At 44.7% G+C, this 23,411-nt stretch overlaps 1 non-coding gene across 1 annotated transcript; it reads left to right on the top strand.

Moving 5' to 3' along the window:
* Positions 1 to 7,260: 7,260 nt before the first annotated feature.
* Positions 7,261 to 7,352, top strand: trnak-uuu (transfer RNA lysine (anticodon UUU)). Its single transcript is given in 2 exon segments — positions 7,261 to 7,297; positions 7,317 to 7,352. It is a non-coding gene; the product is annotated as a tRNA-Lys (tRNA).
* The last annotated feature ends 16,059 nt before the right edge of the window (positions 7,353 to 23,411 follow it).

Raw genomic sequence — 23,411 nt, forward strand, 5'->3', positions numbered from 1 at the left:
TTCTAAAGTGTGGTGAGCAGAACTGAACGCAACACTCCAATTGGGGCCAAACCAGAGCTTTATGAGTTTCAGCATAATTCCCCTGCTTTTGTACTCAATGCCTCTATTTATAAAGCCCAAGATCCCATCTACTTTGCTCACCACTCTCGCAATATGTCCTGCCAACTTCAAAGATTGATGGACATGCACCCAAGTCCCTCTACTCCTGCACATTCTTCACAACTGTAGCATTGCGTATCTATTGCCTCTCCCTATTCCTTCTGCTAAAATACATCACCTCACATCAGTCACTATTAAATTCCATCTGCCACTCGTCTGCCCATTCTGCTAGCCGATCACTGTCCTGTTGCGAGCAGTTCATATCATCCTCACTGTTTGCCACTCATCCAGGTTTGATGTTATCGGCATATTTTGAGATTCTACTCTATATTTCAAGATCCAAGTCATTTATCTGGAGCAAAAAAAGCAGTGGTTCTAGCACTTACCCCTGGGGAGCACCACTGTCGACTATCCTCCAGTCTGACAAAGAACCATTTACTACGACTCACTGTTTTCTATCCATAAACCAATTTTCTATCAAATTGGACACTGATCCTCCTATTCCATGAACCTCAATTTTGTTAACCACCCTTTTATGTGATACCTTATCAAATACTTTCATAAAATCCATATAAACAACATCCACTGCATTCCCTTCATCAACCTGCTCTGTTAGTTCATCAAAAAATGCAGTTAGATTAGTCAAGCATGAAACTTCCATTTCTCAATTCATGCTCGCTCTCCTTAATTAACTCAAACCTCTCCAAGTGACTGTTGATTTTTTCCCTGTTTATTGTTTCTAAAACCTTACCCACCACTACTGTTAATCTAACTGGCCTGTAGTTACCCGGACTGTCCTTACACCCTTTCTTGAATAAGGGTGCCATATTTGCCACTGTTAAATCCTCTGGCCCCTCCCCTGTTTCCAGGGAAGATTATAGCAAGCCCTTCCGTTATCTGCATCAGCATTTCCTTTTGCAACCTGGGATGTAAGACATCCGGACCTGGTGATTTACATACCCTAAACATAGCCAGTCTTTTTAGTACCTCCCTCTCTCAATCTGTATCCGATCCATTGCCTCGACTCTCTCCGCTTCGACTGATAGTTTGTCAGATTCCACTTCCTTAGTGATCACTGATACAAAGTACTCATTAAGTATATTAACATTGCCCAGCACCTCTCAGCAAACACTATCGTCTTTGTCCTTAATAAGGTCCCACTCCACCTCTTACTACCCACTTATTACTTATATACCGCTCAAGGACTTTTGGGTTGCCTTTCATGTTGACTGCCAGTCTCTTCTCATTGAAATAGAGGATAAGCTAAATATAGAAGATATAAATATTTCACATCCTTGGGTGAGGTGGAACTTTTTATGCCGTGGGTGGTGGAAGCAGAGACAATCAATGATTTGAAAAGGAAATTGGATGGATACTTGAAGGAAAGAAACTTGCAGGAGGAAAGGGATCGAGCTGGTGAGTGGAACTGACTAGATTGCTCCGGGGAGAGCCAGCATGGACGTGATAGGCCAAACGACCACCTTCTATGCTGCAAAAGACTCTGTGTTGTTTCTCAAATCCAATCCACTGGTGCTTGTTAAATAATTTCAAAGTAAATTGTGCAACTGGAAAATCAGAACCAAAGCATGGGACGCATAAAGAATTGAAATTGCCTTTAGATCTTCAATCTAACACTCCCCCAACTGAGCTATTTCAGCCCCACATTGTTAATGTCTTTGTGTCCTTGTTTTGGAAGAAAATACATACATTCAATTGTTTCCGAAAGGTTACAGAACACAACATGTGAGTAATATTCCCCATTGCTTTCTCAGTACTGATGGATTGTGAAGTGGGAGACAGCCAGAAGTGCCACCGAGCTGCACTGACCCCGAGCTGAAAATGAAATGAGATAAAGTTCAATCATTCACAGCAGAGAGTTAAGAGTCCCGAATGAAAGTGAGACTTGCTCATACTGTTGTTGACTTTCATTTCAAACACTCCTTGTAATCTCTGCTAATGAAGCCTAAAAAAAGGGAAAAACTAAATAGCACTCAAACTCACAACCCTGAGATTAAACGTCCCATGATCGACAGACTGAACTGTCACTTCTACTCTACCTCTGTTTGGATGGATGCAACTGTATGCTCCAATGCAAGGGCAGCTTTCAAATCCTCCCATGGGTCCACATGTCAGACTGAGTTACATGTTATAGACTCAAGCAAAGGAAATCTGCTCAGTTCCAAAACTATCAGCGAATTGAAGCTGATTACGATCAACATCATCAGAGGTCAGAACTACCTGGTGAAAGAAGACACCCTGAAGAAGGATCCACAATTATTCAAAGGCATCGACAAAGTGAAAAACAAGAAAATCCAAGTCAAACAGAAACACAGAAGAATTCCAATCCAAGCCAAACAGAAACACAGAAGAATTCCATTCCAGACCAGAACACAGTACTGTTGCTTTTGGAGCTAGGTCTCAGTTAATGCTAGAACATGGCTCCCTGCCTGACCCTAACCCGAAGGGTCCCGATGACATGTGTCGGGTTTGGGTCGCTCCTCCGGGTTCAGCATTTGGGTTCAGCATTCGGGCTCGGGTCAGGCCGGGCTGGGTCAGGCACACTCGAACACTCTAAATGCCTTGTGTTATAATTGTGTTGGTGAAACACCGGAAACCGCAGATCTTTTGAAGTGTACTTCCGACTCTGCTTGGTATTTCAACTTCCTGTGTACTATTCAATAAACAGTTTTTGTGTACATTGTAGCAGAACTCAGCCCCAGGGACATAATTATCCAGTTAGCCCTTTCTTGCCCTTTCCTGATTCTAGGGGTGTTGAAGGCCTTTGCCATTTTAATCTTAATGAAATATTTACAATGTAATCAGTTGCTGCACTGTTGTGTAATAAGATGTTTTTAATGAGTTCTATTTTTCATTGACACAAATTTAACCTTTTTATGTTTTGGTTTATTTTTTGGTTTTCCTTCGCGCTTTGTATTCTTGGTGACAAAATCATTTGAACAGCTTCAATCTGCATTAATAGCAACTTCAACCTTTTCTTTAATTGCACAGTTTGCAAATGAATTGACTGCATCCCGTTAGGGGTTGGCAAGACGTCTTGTGCCTGCCTCAAAACATATTGTATTGAATAAAGATTGTAAAGCAAAGGAGGCTTGTAATGCAAATTAAGAGATTTAAAGGGGAAAGACAATGAATTATGCTCTGAATTTGGAATATATTTAGTGTCAGACTTGATAAATCGCTGCTTTTAGTTTAATGTGGCCTCAGTGTTTATGGATAATTAATGAAATTAAGAGGCATGTTTTATATACAAAGCTCGGCATTAGTACTTAATAGTTGATATATAATTTTGAATATATTTTAATTTCTTTATTCATTTGACACTGCTAAATACGAAGCAGTCTTAAATAAGTTAATTTTTTTTTTGTAAAATCTGACTTACCAGATTAAAATATTAAATCAAGGGAGACATTTGAAAGATTACTGAACCAGTAATCCAGAGGCCTGGACTCAAGATCCAGTGACAGCCAGGACGTCAAGGTGGGAAACACTCTGCACTAGTCTGCAGTGAGCGATTCCATCGAAGGTAGAGCACAATCTCTTTAATATAAGAATGTATATTTTATAATAATTAATCACTCAAGACCTTACTGGTCTCTGCATCTCAGCTGCTCTCTTTATAAACTTGCAGCAAGTATTTCAGCCTGTAAAGCAGGAGTCTAGGGAATGTATAATGATATTTTCTAGCCTTTGGGCAATATTTTAATCAATACAGTGTGGGACAACCTGTCTGGGCACAACTCCATGAGTTTCTCTTTAACTAGTGACCTAACAATCACTAACTTCTATGGTAACAATCTTCAGCTCATCACCTCCGGTCCGTAGCTCGAATCTTAATGTACATTGAAACAACCTTTCAAGTCCAGTTACAGTTTTTGTTGCTTATCTGCACAAGTGAAAAAGTGAAAAAGGGAAGCAAGTTTAACTGAACATTCTGGTGGTCGGTTCGGGCACGGGAAAAAAATGAAAGGAATCGTACCAGGTGGGATGTGGCGCTGTCAAGTTTGGGTCAGGTTTCATTTGCAGACCTGAGCACGCCTTTAGTTACTGCTGCAACTTTATTTTCCTACTTGACGATTTGCATATTTTGTTCATTTCAATGTTGTCGACAAGCTCTTTGAACCCAGTTCCCCGGCCCTCAAGCAGGCTCAGTATGGAAATCGATTCCGCTTTCTGGAAGGCTGAAACCAATCGATGACTTTCAACTAAAAATAGCAACAGAGAAAGGGTCATTTAGGATTCGAACTCAGGAACTCTCACACGTTAATTATTTATCCACCCAAAGCAAGAATCATACCCCTAAACCAATGAGCCGCTGTCGGTGAAGTTTATTTTCCCTCCTGTGGAATTTCACTGGCACCCACAGCCGATCATCCATTATTTTCTGATCAAAGCAACATCCTGCAAAGCTGAAATAAAAACAGAAAGTGCAGGAAATGCTCAGCACCTCGGGCAGCATCTGTGGAGAGAGAAACAGAGTTAACATTTCAGGGTTTTCACCTTTTGTTTGAGCCATCTTTTCAGACTGCTTCTGTCCATCCAATCTCACTTTTTATTCTATCCACATTCAAAAGGTGGTGCAGTGGTGAGCACTGCAATCTCACAACTCCAATGACCCAGGTTTAGTTCTGAGTACTGCTTGTGTGGAGTTTGCAAGTGGTACTTTATCAAATAAACAACACCCACTGCATTCCATTCATCAACTTTCTCAGATAGTTTATCACAAAATGCAGTTAGATTTGTCAAGCATGAACTTCCACTTATAAATCCATGCCCACTCTCCTTAATTAACTCAAACCTCTCCAAATGACTTGATTTTTTTCCCTGACCTGTTGGTCTCGTGCTGACAGCAAGCTCACCATAGAGCATGTATTTGGCAATGTGACCGTCATTCATTTGACCCAGTCAACAGAGCCACCACTGACTCAAGAGGGCAAACATGCTGCGGATCCCTGCACGCTGGTGTATTTCCGCATTCGGCACTCTGTCCTGCCAGGAGATGCCCAATATCCATCTGAGGCAGTGGAGGTGGAAGCTGTTCAGCTGCTTTTCTTGGCTTGCATAAGTTGTTGATGCTTCTCTGCGATAAAGGAGGGTGCTGAGAACACAAGCCGAGTACACGTAGAGCTTTGTATTTATGGTCAGTTTGCTGTCGGTTTGCACTTGTATTCTCAACTTTGACATGACAGCTGCAGCATTGGAAATCCTGGTGCTGATTTCAGTATCTAGGGACAGATTGCTGGTGATTGTTGATCCAAGGTATGTGAAGCTGTTGACAACCTCCAAAGTGATGTTGTCGATGTTGATGGAAGGTGGAGTCTCGACATCCTGGCGTATAATTTTCATCTTCCTGAGGCTGATCGTCAGTCCAAACTCTTTGCAGGCCAGGGAAAACCGATATACAAGCTGCTGTAAGTGAACTTCATTATGGGATGTCAGCACAGCGTCATCAGCAAACAGCAACTCACAGACTAGGAATTTACCCACTTTGGTCTTGGCGCACAGTCTTGCCAAGTTGAACAGCTTGTCGTCAGCTCTGATGTGCAGGTGCACTCGCCCATCTGAGTACAGAAAGCGTACAATAGCAGCATGGAGAAGAATACGCCAATTATAAAGGATGTGATAAGTAGACAGTTAGAAAATAATGATTTGATTGGGCAGAGTCAACATAGATTTATGAAAAGAAAAACAGGTTTGAAAAAACTGTTGAGTTTTTTGAGGATGTTACCTGTGGAACAGATAAAGGAGAACCTGTGGATGTGTGGTATTTGCATTTTCCTTTGGTAAGGTCCCACACAGGACGTCAGTAAACAAAGTTAGAGCATGTAGGATTGGGGATAATATACTGGTATGGATTGAGAATTGGTTAACAGACCGAAAACAGAGAGCAGGAATAACGGGTCCTTCTCAGGATGGCAGGCTGTTACTATTGGGGTACTGCAAGGATCAGTGTTGGAGCCACAGCTGTTAACAACCGAAATAAATGATTTGGATGTGGGGATTAAATGTAATATTTCCAAGTTTGCAGATGACACAAAGCTCGGTGAAGTGTGAGTTGTGAGGAGGATGTAGAGAGGCTTCCAGGGGACCTGGAGCAGCTCAGTGAATGGGCAAGAACATGGAATATAATGTGAATAAGTGTGAAGTTATCCACTTTGGTAGAATAAACAGAAAGACAGAGTATTTCTTAAATGGTAAGAGGTCGGGAAGTGTTGATGTCCAAAGGGACCTGGGTGTCCTTGTTCCTGAGACACTAAAAGCTCTTGTGCAGGTGCAGCAATCAATTAGGAAGGCAAATAGTATGTTGGCTTTCACACGAGGGGTCATGAGTACAGGAGTAAAGATGTCTTGTTGCAATTGTATAGAGCCTTGGTGAAACCGCGCTGGAGTATTGTGAATAGTTTGGTTTCCTCATCTCAGGAAGGATATACTTGCCATAGAGGGAGTGAAACAGAGGGTCACCAGACTAATCCCTGGGATGGTGGGATTGCCTCATGAGGAAACTGGGCCTGTATTCCTTAAACTTTCGAAGAATGAGAGGTGATCTCATTGAAACTGACAAAATTCTTACAGGGCGTGATAGTGTGGGTGTCGACAGGATGTTTGCTCTGGTTGGTGAGTCTAAGACCAGGGGACATAGACTCAGAATAAGGAGTAGGCCATTTAAAACTGAGATAGGGTTGAATTTCTACACTCAGACGGTGGTGAGTCACTGGAGTTCTGTACCCCAGAGAGCTGTGGCAGTACAATCATTGAGCATGTTCAAGACAGAAATTGATAGAAATCTTGATACTCATGACATCAAGGGATATGGGGATAGCAGGGGAAAGGGGCATTGAGGTAGATAATCAGCCATGATCTAATTGAATGGTAGAGCAGGCTCAACGGGCTGAATGGCCTCCTCCGATGTTCCTCTGTTCCTAAGAGAGTTGGCACCAGCGCGCAGCCCTGCTTTACCCCACTGCTGATCTTGAAAGTGTCTGATGTTGCTCCATTGTAACTGATGGAACTGTGCATGTTCTCGTGGAAAGAAGAAATGACGCCCAAGTGTTCAGGAGGGCAGGCAATGTTCCATCGCAGTTTGAAGAATCCGTCTCTGCTAACAAGATCAAAGGCCTTGGTGATGTCTTCCAGCACATGTATGCCTCTGTGGTGCAATGGATAGCGTGTTGGACTTTTAAATAATGATTTAAAAAAATATTCAAAGGTTGTGGGTTCAAATCCCACCAGAGTCAGATTTTGGACCAGAGACAGAGGAACACGACGGAACAGAGAGTTCAGAAATGCGTCAAAAGCACAGACTCTGAGACAGAGCAAGAGAGAGAGAAGCACAGCAAGAGTGACATCACAATGGAGAGTGAGAGCAGGGAAACAGAGAGCTGCTGGGGTGAGTTTGCAGGATTTGGTTCTTGCTTCGGTGCAGTGGAAGGAGCTGTTTGGTGAGGATCTGGTAAGCTGTGACATCACAGGCAGGCAGGTAGTTGATTGGTTTGGAAGAAGCTACCTGTTTGATGAGTATCTGGTAAGTGATTAAGATCCATTTTAGTCCTAACGTTTAAAATAGTAAACAAACTAGTAGTAAGCTTAATAAAATAGACAGTAAAATAAATAATTGAATCAAATATTTAAGTAGTTAATTGAAACACGTTAAGGATGACAGGACAGGTGATGTGTCACAGCTGCAGCATGTGGGAGTTCCTGGATGCCAGTGTGATCCAGGGCAAACACGGCTGCAGTAAGTGTTTGCGGCTCAAAGAGGGAGAAAAAAGGAATGTAGTGGTAGTAGGGGACAGTATAGTAAGGTGGATTGATTCTGTTCTCTGCAGCAAAGAGCAAGCGTCCAGACGGCTGTGTTGCCTGCCGGTGTTAGGATTAAGGACATCTGCTCAGGGCTGGAGTGAAACATACAATGGGAGGGGGAGGATCCAGTCATCGTGGTCCATGTCGGTACCAACGACATAGGCAGGACAAGGATAGAGGTTCTGCAAAGTCAGTATGAGGAACTAGGCAGCAAATTAAGAAGCAGAACCTCAAAGGTAATCATCTCTGGATTATTACCTGAGCCATGTGCAAATTGGCAGAGGACAAATAAGATTAGAGAAATTTATGCACAGCTCAAAGACTGGTGTGGTAGTTGTGGGTTCTGGTTCGTGGGGCATTGGCACCAGTACTGGGGAAAGAGGTGGCTGTCCCGTTGGGACGGTCTGCACCTGAACCGTGCTGGGACCGGTGTTCTAGCGAACCACATAACTAGGGAAGTAGAGACAGTTTTAAACTGAATAGTGGGGGCAAGGAATCAAATTTGGGAAGATATGGTGAATCAAGGAGTAGAGACAAGGCAAGAGAGAACGGTATAAATATGGGAAATGATAAAGAGACTGTGACAGGAAGGGACAGAATGTACAAATCAAAGAGTAAATCAACAAATAAGGCGAGAGGTGACAAAAATAATAAAAGGACAAAACTAAATGCTCTGTATCTGAATGCATGGAGCATTCAAAACAAAACAAATGAACTGACAGCACAAATAGAATAAATAAGTACTATCTGATAGTCATTACAGAGACATGGCTGCAGGGCGACATAGATTGGGATGTGAATATTGGAGGTTACATGGCATTTTGGAAGGACAGGAAGCAAGGAAAAGGTGGCGGCGTAGCTCTGTTAATTAATGATGGTATTAGCGCAATAGAGAGGGATGACCTGAGTTCTGGAGATCACGATGTCGAAGCAGTTTGGGCAGAGATGAGAAATCATAAAGGCAAGAAGTCACTTGTGGGAGCGGTGTACAGGCCACCTAACATTAACCACACTGTCGGATGGGGTAGAAAGGAAGAAATAATGGCAGCTTTTCAGAAAGGTACAGTGATAATTATGGGGGGTTTTAATCGACATATAGACTGGAAAATTCAGATGGGCAGAGGTAGCCTAGATGAGGAGTACATAGAATGTTTTTGGGATAATTTCTTGGAACAATACATTCTGGAGCCAACCAGAGAGCAGGCTATACTAGACCTGGCATTGTGCAACGAGATAGGGTTAATTAATGATCTCATAGTTAAGGTGCCTCTAGGTAGTAGCAATCATAATATGATTGAATTTTGCATTCAGTTTGAGGGAGAGAAGAGTGGGTCCCAGACTAGTATTTTAAACATAAATAAGGGCCTTTTGGCTAAGATCAAGTGTAGTATCTGTTCTTATCAGTGCTTATTTGGAAGAGAAGAAACCATGATCAGTGGCTTTTGATCCTGGGTAGGTTTTGAGTAAAATGGCTATAACCAATCTTTGCGCTTGAGGCCAGGGAGTGCGGAACACCGTTCGGGTGGTGGTGAAGGACAAGGAAGGAGATGCACTGGTCGATCGCACCTACTTCATCAAGAAAATTCTCATCGATTGCTGTGGATTTCAAGCTTCGGACATCTTCTGCCTGCAGGATTTCCCCAGCAGTGGGTATTTCGACGTGACGTTCAAGAATGTGGCGGGATGCATCAAGTTCCTGAAGGCATTCAAGGAGAAAGGGGACCGGGCGCCGTTGTCGATCCTCACAGTGGAGGCACTCTTCACAACGTGACCGGGTGGTGACGATTCACCTCTACAACCCCCATGTTCCGGTGGTGGATGTACTCACCTTTCTCGCCAGGTACGTCGAGGTGGCCGGCAGCAGCACTGATGTCAAGGACCCCTTTGGGATTTGGACCAGCAAGCGGCAGGTCAAGGTGACCTTGAAGGTCGATGCCAGTTAAGCCATCATCCATCCTCCCTCCAGCGTCGCTATCGGGGGAAGTCGAGGCTTCTTGGTCTACGCTGGGCAGCCCAGATTTTGCTGCACCTGTGGCAAATCTGGTCACGTGGCAGCTAACTGCAGCACGGTTGTTTGTAAGAACTGCAAGGAGGAAGGCCATCAGACCAAGGACTGTAAGCAGACTAAGTGTTGCAATTTGTGCGGTGCGGCAGGCCATCTCTACAAAACCTGCCCCAAACGCTGCCTCAGTTATGCTCAGGCGGCAAGGTCCAAGGAAAGGCCGGGAGAAGATTCAACGAAGGCGTCCGGTGCTGGAAAGGAGACAAGCAACCTTCTCTGCATTGAGGAACTTCTACCTGAGAAGGAGAAGAAAGGGGAGGCAGCTGAAACCAGCGACCCAGCACCTACCTTGCACCCGTAAACCCCTCCTCCACAGACAGAATCAATGGAGCAGGAGGCAGCAGATGGACAAACCGGTCAGTGGCAAGTGGTACAAAGGAAAACCACAAAGAAAAGACCTCCAAAAGCGGAATAGGCCACCACCCAAACCAGTGGCAAGAGGAGACTACCATCTGAGACAGACTACAACAGCTCCTCTTCACTGGATGAGGAAGTGCTGGAACGACGGCCCCTTCAAAGGAAGCGGCAGAACTCCAAGGAGCTGGAAGATAAAGCCCCCCAGCCCCCGGACACAGGAGGCTGTGATGGGCCTGGCGAGCCCCAACACCAAAGCGCCAAACCTAACGACATGGCCAGCGCATCCCAGCACCGGGACACCGGGAGCAAAGACACGTCTGGCGCACCTCAGCTCCGGGATACCGGGAGCAAAGACATGGCTGGCGCACCTCAGCTCCGGGAAGCCGGGAGCAGTGATGTTTTCGAGGAGGAACAAAGGGGAACAGCAGAGAACAAACCAATACTTGCTACCTACAAGACCGCCCCCCCCCCCCGTTGTCACCCCAGCGGAACAAATGTGAAACAGCTTGCGTACACTATGGGTATGCAGGAACATCCCGAAGGACTGGGACTAGCTAGGACAAATGGTATGGGAAGCAACAACCAACTTTTAAAAAATGGGTATAAGAATTGCTTCCAGTAACATGCACAGCATTAAATCCACTGCGCGATGTGTTTCAACCTTGGATTACCTTGCCAAGGTCAAAGCCGACCGACTGTTTCTGCACGAGTGTGGAATACCACATCTCAGCACCTACAGGCAGTGGTCGCGATGGTGGTCCCACGGGCCATCGATCTGGTCGGGGGGTAATGACTGCCGTTCCTCCAGCCTGGGTATTCTGCTGCGGGGAGGTAACTTCACCATCTCCGAAGTTAAGGAGGTGGTGGGCGGCCGCCTCCTCGTAGCAGATGTAATCAACAACAACGCTCCGCTCCGGTTGATCAACGTGTACGCCCCGGTACAATGCAACGAGCAGCTGACCGTCTTCCACCAGCGCCCACTACTGCTGGCGACATCCAGGCCGGTCATCCTAGGCGGTGACTTCAACTGCAGCATTGATGCAGCTGGACGATCCGGCAGAGACGACAGCAAACTGGACGCTACGTCCAGATTCCTAATAGAAACAGTTAAAGATGCCAAACTGCACGACGTCTTCAGCAAACCTACAGACGGAGCGCAGCACAGATACACCTGGTCAAGATCGGACCGGTCTGCCCGTTCCAGCATTGACTTCCTGTTTGTGTCCCGCACTGTCATGGTCGGATCCACCGACGTCAAGCCGGTGTTCTTCTCCAAGCATTGCCTCTTACTGGCCGACTTTCACTTACAGGATGACCAGTGGGTTGGCAGAGGGACGTGGAAGCTCAATGCTACACTGTTAACCCCAGAGAACGTTGAGGAACTCAAAAGGGATTACAAAGGTTGGAGGACCGTGAAACCCCTCCTGAGTCTCCAGTTCACTGGTGGGAAGCGATCAAGGAGAACAGCAAGAGGTTCTTCATCCACAAAGGTGTTCAGAGGGTGAGAGAGAGAGAGAGGAAAATGTCCCGACTCCAGAAAAGTATGCAAAATCTGCTCCGGCTGCAGTCAATGGGGGGCGAGGTCAAGGAGGACCTCCAAGAGGTGAAGTGCCAGCAGGCCTCGCTCTTTGCCAAGGAGGCCTCCAAGATCATCTTCGGGTCCAGAGTCCGCTCCATTGAGCAGGATGAGATGTGCCCGTGTTACTTCTTCCAAAAGGTACACAGAGAGAGCTCTGTGATCAGCAGCCTGAAGGAAGAAGATGGCTCGGTGACGGCGTCGCAGTACGAGATACTAAGGATCAGCAAATCCTTTTATGCTGGGCTGTATGACGCGAAGCCCACAGACAGCAGAGCCTCCCAGTCCTTCCTGTCATCTATCACAGAGGTCTTAGATAACAGCAGGAGGGAGAGACTAGACAAGCCGCAAACTCTGGACGAGCTGACAAAGGCCGTCGGATCCTTCGAGACAAGTAAAACTCCCAGAAGCGACGGCTTACCGGTTGAGTTGTATTCGGCCCTGTGGGACTGGGTCAGCCCGGACCTGCTGGAAGTATACGAGAGTATGCTCCTGGCCCGCAGCATGTCAGACTCCATGAGGAAAGACATCATCACCCTCATCTACAAGCGGAAGGGGAAGAGGGCAGAAATGAGAAATTGGCGGCCCATCTCACTGCTTAATGTTGACTACAAGATTCTGTACAAAGTCATAGCCAGTCGATTCAAGTCTGCTCTGGAGTTGGTGATCCACCCTGATCAGACCTGTACTGTACCAGGCAGGAAGATCTCTGATAGTATCGTGCTACTCAGGGATACGATCGCCTATGTACGGGACAGGAGGGTGGACACCTGCCTCATCAGCCTGGACCAGGAGAAGGCTTTTGACAGGATATTGCACACATACATGATGGACGTGCTTTCCAAAATGGGGTTTGGGGAGAGAATCTGCAATTGGATCAAACTGCTCTCCACAAACATCAGTAGCGCAGTTTCAATCAATGGGTGGGAATTGGAAAGTTTCCCGATCCAATCTGGAGTCAGACAGGGCTGTCCTCTCTCCCCGGTCTTGTTTGTTTGCTGTATTGAACCCTTTGCTGAGTCTATTAGGATGGATGCGAGCATAAGAGGGGTGACTATCCCAGGCAGTGGATGCACTCAGGTGAAAACCTCCCTGTACATGGATGACGTCGCCGTCTTCTGCTCAGATTCGCTGTCCGTGCGCAGACTGATGAGCATCTGCGACCAGTTCGAACTGGCCTCGGGAGCCAAAGTTAACCACAGCAAGAGCGAGGCCACGTTCTTTGGGAACTGGGCTGACCGATCCTTTATCCCCTTCACCGTTAGGCCAGACTACCTGAAGGTGCTGGGGATATGGTTCGGAAGGGCCAGGGCATGCCCCAAAACCTGGAAGGAGCGAGTAGCCAGGGTACAACACAAGCTGAGAATGTGGGGGCAGCAACTCTCTCCATTATGGGTAAGAACCTGGTCATCAGGTGTGAGGCACTCACGTTGTTGTTGTACGTGGCGCAGGTCTGGCCCATACCCCACTCCAGCGCTGTGGCAGTCACCAAGCCATTTTCCGCTTCATCTGGGGATCTAAAATGGACCGTGTCCGGAGGGACACGATGTTCAAACCTCTGGATCAGGGTGGGAAAAATGTACCCAACGTGGCCCTCATCCTGATGACCACCTTCGTGTGCGGCTGCATCAAGCTGTGTGTAGACCTCCAGTACGCAAACTCCAAGTGTCACTACGTGCTTAGATTCTATCTGTCCCCGGTGTTGTGAAGGATGGGCCTGGTCACACTGCTGCAGAACGCTCCATCCAGTTGGACTGTGCCCAACCACCTATCCTTCGTGGAGCAGTTTCTGCGGGATAACACCTTGGACCACCGATCCATCAGGCAGTGGTCCTCAAGGCACTCCGGGAAAATGAGACGGTGGATCCTGTCGGATGGTTCCTCGAGCAGACTGCCAAAGTCATTTGGCGGAATGCCTCATCACCAGAACTTTCAAACAAGCACCAAGATGTAGCTTGGCTGGTGGTGAGAAGAGCCCTCCCCGTCAGATCCTTACTGCACGCCCGAAGTCTCACCCCCTCTGCACAATGCCCTCACGGTGGATGTTCTGGGGAAGAGACAGTTGCCCACCTCCTCCTGGAATGTGTCTTTGCAAAGCAGGTGTGGAAAGGGATGCAGTGGTTTTTGTCGAGGTTCATCCCAAGCAGCTCTGTAACACAGGAGTCTGTGCTCCACAGACTGTGCCCAGGGACGCACACCGAGATAAACATCAACTGCTGCTAGAAGACTATCAATTCGGTGAAAGACGCCCTTTGGTCTGCCCGAAACTTGCTGGTCTTCCAGCGCAAAGAGTTGTCCACGACTGAATGTTGCAGAATGGCACATTCCAAGGTCCAGGACTACGTGCTGAGGGACGCACTAAAGCTTGGGGCAGCCGCAGCAAAGGCTCAATGGGGAAAGACCACAGTGTAAGGTCCCCCGACCAAGTTGAACCGAGGGGCTAGATCCATGGGAAACCCCTTGAACTGCATCGGGAAAATGTTTTTTCCTGTAAAATGTAAAAATGTATCTGGCACGACAAATGTGAAACGGAAGGGTTGTGAGGCAACCCATGATTGTATTGAAGCAAACGGACCTCCTTTCCACTGTTTGTAATTTTTGACTTGGTGCTGTTTGAAACTGGTGATGTATTTTTTACAGATTTTTATGAATAAAGTATATTTTGGAAATAAAAAAAAAGTTCAGAGAAGGTTCACTTCAGAGAAGGCTGATTCCTAGGATGAGGGGTTTGTCTTGTGAGGAAAGGTTGAGCAGGTTGGGCCTGTACTCATTGGAGTTTAGAAGAATGAGAGGTGATCTTATTGAAACATATCAGATCCTGAGGGGGCATGACAGGCTAGATGCTGAGAGGATATTTCCTCTCATGGGGGAATGTAGAAATAGGGGATACAGTTTCACATTATGGTGATTCCAATTGAAGATGGTGATGAGGAGGAATTTCTTCTCTCAGAAGGTCATTAGCGTTTGGAATTCTCTTTCCCAGCGAGCAGTGGAGGCTGGGTCAATGAATATATTCAAGGCTGAGTTGGACAGATTTTTGATTGACAAGAGAACCAAGGGTTATTGGGGGGCAGGAAAGTGGAGTAAAGACAACGATAAGATCAGCCATGATTTTATTGAATGGCGGAGCAGGCTCAAGGGGCTGAATGGCCTACTGCTGTTCCTACTTCTTATGCTCTTATACCTACACAGACAGTCCTTTTTCACAGCTAATCTAAAACGAATGATATTTTAATGACTCTTTCACACAATCCTTTCCGACTGAAACATACTTCATTCACCTGACTTCATTCTCCAAATCTAGATCCAGTACCATCTCCTTCCCCATTGGATGGAAATATACTGATTCGGAAAGTTCTCTTACACACATTCCAGGAATTCTTCTCCCTCTTTGCCCTTCACACAGTTATTTTCCCAGCCTGTATTCGGATAATTGAAATCCCCATTAGCATTACTCAGAGGTTCTTGCATCTTTCGACAATTTGCCTGCAAATTTGCTCCTCTGTCCACTTCCTACTATTTAGTGGCCTGGATATACACTGAGCAGTGGAATAACTCCTCTGTTGATGCATTATTCTAAACAAATAGATTCTACCTTTCAACCCTCAAGTACATTTTCTCTTCCTAGTGCTGTAACAGTATCTTTGATCAATACAGCTGCACCCACACAATCCTCTGCCTATTTTTCTTCTCTATCTTTCTTGAATACATCGCAGTGAGGAATATTAAGTTCCCATTCCTCCCCTTGTTTGATCCATGTCTCCGTTATTGCCACTGGATCACAATCCCATGTGGCTACTTGTGCCTGCAGCTCACCAATCCTATTTACCATGCTTCAAGTATTTACAAACATGCACTCTAAACCTATCTCAGTCTGCCTTGCATTTGTCTCCTGTTTGAGTTTTGTGCTTCTGAACTATTCTTTATTCTAATGCTGTTTGTTTCTCTCAGTCCTCGGTGCACCTTGTATCTATTCTCTAATGCTTCATCCTTGTGCCCCTCCCCCAGCCAAATTAGTATAATTCCTTTCACAAAGCATTAGTTAAAGTGACAGCGAGGACATTTGTCCTGTCCATCTTGTGCAGGTCACATCAACACCAGAAGTGGTGACAATGTTCCTGGAAGCTGTAGCCCTGCCTCATCCACCATTTCTCCAGCCATGCATTAACCTGTATTATCCTACTATTCCTATACTCACTAAAACACATGGGAGTAATCCAAATATTATAACCTTTGTGGTCTTGCTCTTTAACTTCCTTCCCAGCTCCTAAAACTCTGATTGTAGGATCTCAACCCTTTTCATACCCATGTCATTGGTTCAAAAATAGACCACGACTTCTGACTGTTCTTCTTCCCCATTGAACATATTTTGAAGACTGAAAACTGGTTTCAGAATCTCACACTTGGTCCCACTGCCAAGCGGCCGGTGGGGAGGTGAGGGTGGGGGGTGGGGGAGCGGCGGGCCTTTCCCGAAGTCGGGGGTCGCGGCGGGTCTCTTCCCGCGGAATTTTATGGCCCCCTCCTGCCGTGACCCATGACATCGAGAGGCTGGTAAAATTCAGCCCGATATGTTCAGCTGCAATGGCGGTTCATGCTGCCCTCTTCTGGTCATTGGCTGACATACATGCAAAGTTTCTGTAAAATGAATGTAACGTGGATATATTGCCAGGACAGGGGAGGATCACCTTGAGATGTTTTTAGGAAGAAGCAGAGCAGTTGGACTAATTGGAGAACACAGCCAAAGATACAGCACTGGCATGATGGGCCAAATGGTCTTTGTTCACTATTCTATGACTCGATGAACATTTCCCATCCTAATTTCACATTTTCTACAACTGCAGCATTTGGCTTTGTAAAGGTCTGGTGTGTAGACTTTTCCCAGAGCTGCAAATAGTACCTTGTGACAATATAAACTGTCAGTGTGTGAATGTGGGTGTCACATTTCTATACAAAATGAGTGCTGAAGTTATGACAGTGTCAGTTGTAAATGTATTTTCATTATGTTTCTAATCTGTAATATGTTATACATATCTATGATTGAAACTGTGCTCCTGTAAATGGTGAGTTTTATTAATCATTCATTGGATGTGGACATCATTTACAAGGCCAACATTTACTGCCCATCCTGACTTGCCCTTGAGATGCTGGTGCTGAACCGGCTTCCTGAACAGCTGCAGCCCGTGTGGATTTGCAGTTTTTCTTGTAGTTGTTCATTTGAAACAGATGAACGGTATGCTTGGGCATTTCAGAGAGCAGTAAAGAGTTAACTACATTGCTGTGAGTTTGAAGTCACACATGGGCCAGACCAGGTGAGGAGAACAGATTTCATGTCCTAAGAACATTAGTGAACCAATACTCCAGTTGTTTCATTGTCACCATTACTGATACAAGCTATTTATTGTTGATTTATTTCATTAACTGAACTTAAATTCTGCAACTGTGGTGATGGGATTTGAAATCACTGTCACCAGATTATTGATGGGATTTGAAATCACTGTCACCAGATTACTGATGGGATTTGTAATCACTGTCACCAGATTATTGATGGGATTTGAAATCACTGTCACCAGATTACTGATGGGATTTGAAATCACTGTCACCAGATTATTGCTGGGATTTGAAATCACTGTCACCAGAGTACTGATGGGATTTGAAATCACTGTAAACAGATTATTGCTGGGATTTGAAATCACTGTCACCAGATTACTGATGGGATTTGAAATCACTGTCACCAGGTTATTGCTGGGATTTGAAATCACTGTCACCAGATTACTGATGGGATTTGAAATCACTGTCACCAGATTATTGCTGGGATTTGAAATCACTGTCAGCAGATTATTGCTGGGATTTGAAATCACTGTCACCAGTTTAGCGATGGGATTTGAAATCACTGTCACCAGATTATTAGTCCAGGCCTCTGGATTACTAGTGCAGTAAATATTACCACTATTTTACTGTAGCCAGGGGTGCATCAATGGGCTCATTATGAATAAATGTGTATGTCTGTGTGTGTGGTTTTGGAATATATTTGTGTGTATCTTTGTGTATAAATGTACTTAGGTGTTATTAATAAATAAAACAGAAATAAATAAACAGATAATTTTTTTTGAATAAGACAATTCAACCTGAATAAATAATAGATTCGTGCAAATAAGCATGTAAGCAGTATTTAACACAAGAAATCAAAAATGTTCGAGTTTAACATGGATGAAAGGAAGAGCAAATGTAACAGGGCTTTCAGGTGATAAACTCATAGAATCAGTGACTGGTTACAGCACAGAAGGAGGCCATTCAGCCTATCGTGTCAATGCTAGCTCTCTGCAACAGCAACTCACCCAGTCCCACTCCCCTGCCTTTTCTCCATTGCCCTGCAAATATTTCTCCTCAGATAATTATCCAATTCTCTTTTGAAGGCCTCGATTGAACCTGCCTCCGCTGCACTCTCAGGCAGTGCATTCCAGATCCTAACCACTCGCTGCTTAAAATAGTTTTTCCTCATGTTGCCATTGATTCTTTAGCCAATCATCTTAAATTGGTGTCCTCTGGTTGTAGATCCTTCCAGCAATGGGAACAGTTTCTCCCTATCTACTCTGTCCAGACACAAGAACACAAGAACATCAGTAGTATGAGAAATGGTCCATTTTCCTGCTGATTTTTCTATTGCCTCACCTCAATAACAATCATCTCCTTGGGTTTCTTGGTTTATTGAATGAATTTGCAGTCCTGACACAGTGTGAATCCACAGAAGTCATCGATAAGGTCCATCTACTGCCCCGTGACATGGTGTAGCTAGCTTTATTCTATCAATGAAAGTAATTCGCATTGGCATTACATACTATATTGCTTGCTTGCCAGCTAATGCATTTTGCTGCTCTCCATTGATGTTTGTATGCTACTTTATTTATAGGGAGAAAATATGTTTTAAATCAGACTGTGTTTTGAAGGCATCAGATTGGCTATACAATTTATATACAGATTAATTGCCCCCATGTCCATGGCTGAGTCAATAATTTTGTCAAATGTCCATGGTGCAACATCAACATGTCAGTGCCTATCCCTGCACAGATAAGAGGGGCTCCCTCTTCATTTACGGCAGGGGGAGGAGGAATGGCTTTCCCAGAAGACATAAATCTCAAAGAACACATCCATTCACAGTTTTGACTGAACTGAACTGCACAGAATGATGTGAGAGAGCAATCCAGTTCCTTTTCCCACTCTCTTGGGGCTTGAGGAAAAAATGTTCTTTAAAACAAAGAAAGAAATGCACTGGACACATTCAACTGGAGAAACGGGATCAAAATTCTTTGCCGCTGTTTGTTGTTCCACCTCCCCTAAAGGTTTAATGGGTGTATGTGGCGTGGCAATGGAATGATGGAAACTCGGAAACCCCAAGGTAGATTTGCCCAGATTTGTGCTGAGCTGACGTACCACATTTAGTCTCAGTGTCCTTAGTTTAAGAATGGAAAAACGTAGCCAGGATTCCTCCTCCTAATAGCAATTCAGTGACTTGATGTCAATTACACAGGGATGGACCTGAGGCAAGGGAGAGATTAAGCTGAACTTGTGATGTGCTCCAAGCAGCCTGTCAACAATGGCTCTCTCAGCTCACACATGAAGAATGTTCTAGAAGGCTGACCGAACGCATGGATCATAATCCCAGTGAGGACACAACAACCAGAGGAGGAGAAAAACAATGATTGGATAAAATAATTGAAATGCTGTTTGTAAAGTTATATATAATGCAACAGTTCATGCTGCAACAAAACAACATGATGTGGGTTTGAACCCGTAAGTGCCCAGCAGTAATATTCTCCATCTACAGACTAGGAGGCTCCTCAGTGAAAGTGAAATTGGAGTGTCAGCCTAGGACATGAAAGCTAGTGCCAGTTATTTTAGCAAACTAAGACACACAGGTTCAACTGGTAGAAAGCAAAATTAGGACTGATGTCAGGAATTTCCGTACACAAATAGTGATCGCCGTGTGGAAAAGACTTCCAGATAGGGCAGTGAAGATAAAAAAGCTTGTCAACACTGAAGAAACAGTTGGAGAGTGTGGGAGTGAGGGATGCAGTTCTTTCTGAATCAATGAGCTTGAATAGGCCAGATGGCATTCCTCAGAATCCCAATGTTTATAACCTGTAAGGCTGAATTGCTATATGTCTGGGGATAGGTTATCTGTTTGCTTCGTAGTCTGAGTGAAGTGTCTCGCATGGGCAAAACAACCAATGGAAAAGAGGTAACTCACCGACATGAGACTCCCTCTCATGCAGTGACAAGGTTATGATAAGCATGGTGAGGACACAGAACTGCGAGCTCAAGGTACAGCTAACAGATCTTCAAAATAGATTTGGAAAACCTGTATGTATTTTACATCTCCTCTTTGTAAAACCCAAGATCTTATTCACAAATGTGTTTCTGAATCTATTTCACTAATCCTCACATCAACTGGATCCATTATTAAGTCTTTGTGGTCAAAATCCTGAAGTTCCCTCTTGCATTTTGGGTGTATTTAGACTGCATTTTCGATCAGTGTGAAGTGGTTTCAACTTTGCACTGACACTTTTATTATGTTCATTCAAAGGTAATGTAATATCCATCTTCGAAAAGGGTGACAGAACTAAGCCGAATAATTGCAGCCCAGTTAATTTAACATCTATGTTAGTTGAGTGAGTATGTTCAAGACTGAGATTGGTAGAGTGTTGGACATGAATGGAAACAAGGGAAATGGGGATAGGGTGGGAAATGGATTGAGGTAGAAGATCAACCATGATCTTATTGGATGGTGGAGAGGCTCGAGGGGCCGTACTATCTACACCCGCTCCTATTTCTTATTTTCTAGGTCAATGTTTAGAATCTTTAAAGATAAAATTGCTAAATATCCAAGTGAGAAAATTATTAGAAGCAGAAACACTGGTTTCATAAAGGAAAATCGTGCTCGACAAAACCCAATAGAGTTCTTTTGAAGTGACAGATAATGGTGGCCGTGTGTACAGGGACATTCGGAATGCCTTGGAAAAGTTAGTAGAGAGGAGACCATTGGAGAAGATTAACACTTTTGGTATTAGGGGAATGGGATGAAATGGGATTAAAAACTGGTTCTGAGGGAGGGGAGAGTAGAAGTTAAGGGCAGTTTCTCCGAGGGGATGGAAGTGGGTAGCAGTGCCCCACATGGTTCTGTTCTAGTGCTGCTAATTTGTAGTGTGTAAGGTCACTTGTACACTTGGCGAGGAGTGAATTATGGTGCAGGGCATGAGGAAGATGCAAAAAGACCATCTTTAAGAAAAGGAGTCTGGCCTCAATGGTCCGGGTGGAAACACTTGTGACACCATGCAGTCACAATGACTCCCTCCTATGCATGGGTTTGGCCTGTGTTGACAGCCCGAGCAATAAGGGAATAATTTCTTTCTACAGAATGTAACATTTGTTTCGCTTTCGGTTGAGTTGAAGAATGACGGTTTTTATACAATTGAGAAACCGGTTCTTGCAAACTGCTTGTTTCTCTTATGGAGTTTGTTGAACCCAGACTGAGCCACAACACTTCAATAACCTGAAACATTCTCAGCACAGTAACTTTTTATTCATGTGATTGTGTTTTTTACTCCCCAGATCCAGAAGACAGCAGCTTGACAGATGATATTGAGTCTTCAAGCACTTCACTGAGCTGCTGTGCTTCCAGCAGAGGCTCTGCAGCAAAAGCAGGCTTGCCTTCCGAAGACTGCACTACTAAACAGACCAGACAACTTACCGAAGAAATCCAGAACCTACAGGTCAAACAAAACTCATCCCTGACCTTTTGTAGATGTGTTCCCTTTCTCTACAAGCATGAAAAAACATGAGGTAATCAAGATTAGAGCCGTCTGACAATCTGATCCATTCAAGCACAGGGAATATAATTTTTTGGGGGGTGGGAGATGTTTGTAAATAGTTAAGGATCTAAAGGCTAAGTGTGTTGATGAGCAACATTGTGGTAGAACGTGAGGAATTTTGAGGCCAGAGAAACGGTGGTTCTACAAAACACCAGCGTTAATCTAGCATGACCTCTAATAATGCCTCATCAAAAAGATGACTATAATTCATAACCAAGTTCCTTTAACTTCTGTAAACAGCTGCTTTGAAACCGTTTACAAACATAATCACATATATTGTAGATTTTTTAAAACCCAGTGTAATAAGTTCCTCTCCTTCCCAGAGATTTAAGTTATTATAATTCTTAAATGACATTAATCAGATTGTCCCAATCAGGAGCCATTTGACCTGTCTGCTTTTGTAGACTAATTATACTCTATCCTCAAGGCTCAATGGGAACTCAGTGCATTTGTGTAAAAACCAGACAGGGAATTGTGAAAATATACTAAATCTGTGTTTTTTAAGCTGCTGAAAACAAATTGCACTTTTTAATTTAGAAACGCAGTTTCTCGAGTTCCCCAATGGTCTAGTGGTAAAGGCACTGCCGTTCACCTGACATTCAACCATATGAACCAGAGGATCTCAGGTTTGATTCCCACTCTTGGCTGAGTTAGCTAATTTAAACTAGAGACGCTGTCGGGCTGCTGCAGTTACCTCAGTCACCACTTGAACCATGTAGGTTTGGTGCTCCGAAGTCGGAGATGATAAAGGGGGTGAGAAAGGGAACGGTGGCCTCATTCCCTGTCTCTGTTCAAGTTTTGGAGCTGGGGGATCCTCCAAACACCACCAGGTTTCATCAATTTCTGTCTCCGCTGGGCAAGCTAATATTGTCACTTGCTGTCCTTCCATCCTCTTCGCAACCACTCACAATCACTCTGGTGAGCAGATTGTTGAGGTATTTGCTGTTTGCTTCTCTCATTGCAGTGTGTCAGGGGCCTGGAGAACATGACCTTTGGAGATGCTGGATGGTTTTGGAGGGTGCTGGGCTCAATCATTATCCTGTTGAGGAATAAGCACAACAAAGAGATGCTAACGCTTGAGGTGCTGTCATACCTGTCGAAGAACATGATTCAGTTGAGAGCAAACACTAATCCACCCTTTGTCGATACAATCCTCAGCAGAATTCAGTCACTCTTTGAGGGAAGGTGTGAGAAAGTACTGGTGGAAATGTTCCAATGTGTTGGGAAACTTGACCAAGTGGAATCTGAGGGTGAAGATCTTTCTTCTACCAACAGGTCCATTCCAAACTGGTTCACTTATTGTTGCACTTGGATGGAAAGAGTGAGGAGATCATCAGATCTTGTAGGTCAACACTGTGGATGATCTTGCCACTTACTGGATCTGCCGAGGCTTCCTCATTGATATCTAGAGGAGCCCAATGGGAGTTACATGGACTTCCTCAGATACCTATCACAGCAGTTAGTTTAAGATGCTTCGAAACCTGTGGAGCTTTTATCAGTTCTCCAAGGAAGACAGTCACAGTGACTGCCTGACAGTGTTGGATCTTAAGGATGTGAGAAGCCAGCTGCTCCACAATACCAGGCAGACTGGGACCAGCATATTCCACCATTGCTCTGGCAGCAGAACAACCTC

This window comes from Heterodontus francisci, unplaced genomic scaffold, assembly GCF_036365525.1.
Source record: "Heterodontus francisci isolate sHetFra1 unplaced genomic scaffold, sHetFra1.hap1 HAP1_SCAFFOLD_43, whole genome shotgun sequence".
Lineage (NCBI taxonomy): Eukaryota > Metazoa > Chordata > Chondrichthyes > Heterodontiformes > Heterodontidae > Heterodontus > Heterodontus francisci.